The 4,534-nt window shown below is 37.8% G+C and overlaps 1 pseudogene; it reads right to left on the bottom strand.

Annotated features, from left to right (window-relative positions):
• Window positions 1–344: 344 nt before the first annotated feature.
• LOC150064227 (dnaJ homolog subfamily C member 8 pseudogene) lies at window positions 345–1,213 on the bottom strand (annotated as a pseudogene).
• Window positions 1,214–4,534: the final 3,321 nt, after the last annotated feature.

Below are 4,534 nucleotides of genomic sequence, written 5' to 3'. Positions count from 1 at the left end.
ACAAAAAGAAGGGTGCATGTCGACTCCAGGGGGGCTTCTGACATCCACTAAGGGCCTGCCCTTCCTGTCCTACAGCACCCCTGAAGCAAGGGACTCCCCAAGGTGGCACTGAAGTCACGGCAACACCACTGTAGGGAGTATGTTTAATTGGATGATTTTCAGAAACTATACATGAACTTTCTAGCCATCACAATTAGGTGAAGTACAAAATATTAGGTTACAGGCCATGAAGGAAAAGGTAGTGCCAGCAGTGGCACTTCCTTGTCCCTCTGCTCTGAGGGGCAGAGGGAAGGAGGAAGGTGTTAAAACCAAGCCCTCATTCAATGTACAAAACAATTACTCTGATTGGTAACAAATTGTATTGAAAACAAAATGGACTAAGAAGCAAATGCTACTCTAACGTTGGAGGGGGAGGGCAGAACGAGTCCTTCAAAGCAGGAAGGAAGTGCCAGGGTGGAGTAGGGCCCAGTGGTCATTCACGCTGCTCCATTTTTACTTTTGGTGGTCTTCTCCTTTATCCCCTTTGTATTTGCTTGGAAATTTCTCCAGCTATCTACCCGACCATCTCGACTTTCCTCAACGTTTTTCTGCCATTCCCTTTCTCGTTTGGCTGTTTCTTGAGCTTCAATTTCCTCTTCCCTTTGATGTTTTCTTTCATGCATCTCTTTGGCTTCTCTCTCTCTTTCCTTTTAATTTGCAGCTCAGCAAAGAATTTCATGGTCTGTTTGTATACTGCTTGTTTGAACAGCTCAGGATCCTCCTCCTCCACATTTGTAGGTTTTCCTTCCTTTTTTAATTGTTATTTCTGTTCTTTCACAGTGTGTTCCATGTATTCTTTTCCTGCCTGAATTACATTCAGGGCCCTCTTCTTTTGTTCCTGATCCAGTAGCAACTTGTAAGCTTTGTCCACGGCTTCAAAAGCCTTTTGGGCTCTATCAGCATCATCTTGATTTTTGTCAGGATGCACCAATATGGAGAACTGGTGAAACCTCTTTTTTATTTCTTCATCAGTCACTTCAGGGTCAATCTGAAGAACCTCAAATGGGTTCAAATTGAAATAAGATGAACCAGGCCGGGTCAATCTTTCAATCTGATTTTTAGACGTTAGAACGGAGTCTCTCTTCTCTATTTGTTTCACCTCCCTGTAGAAGGTCATAAATGCTTCCTCCTTGCTGCCAGCGCCCGAAGCCCTGCTCTTCCTCGAAGCCTCCATTTTCCCCGGCTAAGGATTTATTTTTATATGAACATATGATTGTTTAACCACTAAGGAAGTTGACATAGACTTCTGGAGTAGTTGCCCATTTCATAAAACTAAAAATAGAGCAATCATACAATCCATTCCTACCACTCGGGCATTTACTAAGTCAGGATACAATAAAGGCAGCTGTGCATCCGTGTTAATTGTATTCACAATAGTCAAGTTATAGACATAGCCCATATTCCCTAAAATCAAAGGAAGATCAAAGAAAATGAGAAACACACACACACACACACACACACACACACACACACACACAACTTTATCCATCAGGAAGAATAAAATTATGCTATTTTCAAGGAAACAATGCTGGAAAAAATCAGGTCAGTCTGATATAAGCCAGGTTCAGAAAGAAAAAAAATGCACGTGTGTTTCCCTTATATGTATGTTAGATCTAAACTATTAGCATACACATAAATGCATACAGGGCCAGGTACACCATCTAGAAAGTATGGTATATCAAAGAGTGATATTCCATGGCATAACCCTTTTTGAATGATTAACAGTTTAACAAAATGAATGCCAGTAGATTGAAACATGTTGTGACTCTTGAAGAGTAAAGAAGAAAAAGGGCAATCACTAGAAGTTTTGTGTTCTTGAGGCCATGCCACAAGCAATAGAGGCTTGAATGTGTAGGATTCTGTGGTAGCATAAAGTGCTTCCTTCATAAATGCATTTACTCATCCTCTTGTCTTCTGGTGATCAAGAAGTACTCATAAGTTTTTCAACTTCTCCATACTTCCAGGTCTCCACTTTTCATGGCAACAAAGCAAGGCTCTGAACACTTGGTATAACGGAGAAATATTTTTAGGAGGCCTTATCATCACAGAATGAGTCCACATTCTCATCAGTGGTGCATCCCTGGCAGAAACTGTAGTTAGTTAGAATGTGCTGGGATGACTATGTATATTACTTATGCTTCCGTAGAGAAGCAAAATCAAAGGACAATGATGAATCAATCATAAAGAACTTGATCATACAATTTCAGAGGTTAGATAGTATTAATCTGAGCGGGCTGGAGAGCCTTAAGAGCCAGTGTCATCTACAGTACCATTGGTGTAAATAATTCCACACCGAAAGCCAGCAAGCTCAAGGCCCAGGAAGAGTTCAGACATCAGTTTGATCAGAAGTGTGGAGAGATATCTGTTTCAGTTCAAAAGCAGCCAGGCTGCTTTTGGAATCCTTCTCACTTCAGGGAGAGTCTACCTCTGTGTTTTACTTACGTCTTTTACTGATTTGACAAAGCCCGCACAATGTAGGTTGCCTTATTTAGTTTACTCCCAGGAATCTTTCTTATTAAAAAAAATCCTAGAATGCTTTCTCAGAGGAACACAAAAAATAGTATTTGACAAAAAATCTGGGTACCCCTTGCTCAAGTTATTGTGAAACTCAAACTGAACCATTATGCTATGGTGTCTATCTAACTAGTGTTCCCATCAGGCAATAAAAATGATTTGGCTCAACCTAAGTCTTTATATGACAATGTAGCATATTGTTAACAAAATTCAGAACCTCAGATTATCTACTTGTACTTGGAAAAGGAAGTTATTACTCAGCTAAGCTTGAATAACATTGCTAAAGTACTATGTGTGTTGAAGAACATCTAGCATTAACATATTGTATTTTAGTTAAGATGAAGTATATGTACCTATAAAGGTACACTAGGTTGTAAATAATTTCTAAGGAAACAATCTAAAACTTTTGATTATGAATAACATACTCTAATATCTCTTTCATCTCAGATGTTGCATTATAATTTATTTTGTGAAAGTATGCTTTATAAAGAATTTATATAGTATATCAATATTTATTAACTTATCCATTTTCTCTAAGTAGAGCTATAAGTAAGTTATTTTCCATTTCATTTGACATAATAATTTTAGGTGATATTTTATATGAGTACTGTAATTCATTAGGTTTTTCCTTAACACTGTTGTATTTTAGTGTTATGTGACAGAATTAGATTTCTAGCCCCAGGATATTGAAAGGTGACAGCAAAATTCTGTTGCATTTTTAAAATTTATTAGATGTATTTCTTAGGTTTGCAAGATATAGGCATTTCCAAGTTTTCTTATACTCCTGAAAAGAAAATCTGTGTTCCAAATATTTCTACAATTTTCATTTCTTTCTTAAATCATATTTTGAACAGTAAATTTTTATGAAGATGTAGCTTAAGATATTCTTCTAGGTTCTGTTGTGTGAATTGGATATTTAATTGTATGCAAGTGAAGTTATATTTTCAGATTACTAAAATATTACTATTGTGGATGGAAACATTATCTGACATTGATAAAATGGCCTTCAGATTAATGACTGATAGGCTGGGACTGCACTACAAGAGATAGGTACTAGTTAGCCGTGGGCCTTCAGACCTTTGTGGGGTCAGGGTGTTAGTAATAAATATAAATAATGAGTTAAAGAAACATAAGGAAAGGTTTGGTGTGTGCCTAGCAACATGCTGCTCCTGAAAAGTTAGCAGATCATATTGCCCAATTAAAGGAAAGATAGAGGCTTCTAACACACACATACACACTGCCCAGCTTCAACTCATATAATCTGGAGTGACCCTAATTTACTTTTGATTTGTTAAGATGTCATTTTATTCTAGCTATAATTGCAGAGTTCTCACTACGTGGGTTTTGCTTCAGTGGTCATGGGAAATTATGCGCGCCAAATAATTCATGAGACATGTTGCACTTTGTGTACAGCTTTCATGCCAATCACCCCCTGGAGTCCTGGGGAGGGGCTTGGTGTGTTCCAGGCCCCTAAACGTCAATGAAAGCCTATGTCAGGTTGAAGTGACTATTGGTCTCATACGCTTTTTCTGAGACAACCTCCTTTTACCTCTGAAAGTGTCTTAACATAGCAGTCTCTATAGATTGGATTTTTGCTGTTCTGATGCACATATTTCCTGAATCTGTCAGCAGATATAAAGAATCTAGTTATCTAGTATATGCCTTTCAGTAGCATAAGTCCCAGAGGGAAGAACATGGAGACACAGAGAGTTATTCTTAGGTCATAAAAACTAATGAAATGCTGCATCTTGATCTTCTCTGGGAAAATGATCCTTTTATTCTTTTCTTTCTCTCTCTCTCTCTTTATCTATTTATTTTTATTTTTTGAAAATATTTTCATTGTAATTAATAAAAGGGTTACATGATATTTGCCAGATAGAGGGTGCATTAATTCACATACATTGATACCCTTTCACATGTCTTGGTCCCCATTACCCTCCCCCCCCATCTCCCCCCTATCTATTTATTTTTTCCAGTCCTG

Source organism: Megascapheus bottae, chromosome 4 (genome assembly GCF_031878675.1).
Source record: "Megascapheus bottae isolate mThoBot1 chromosome 4, mThoBot2.hap1, whole genome shotgun sequence".
Lineage (NCBI taxonomy): Eukaryota > Metazoa > Chordata > Mammalia > Rodentia > Geomyidae > Megascapheus > Megascapheus bottae.
Note: the sequence above shows the minus strand (reverse complement) of the source record. Positions and strands in the feature narration are given on the sequence as shown.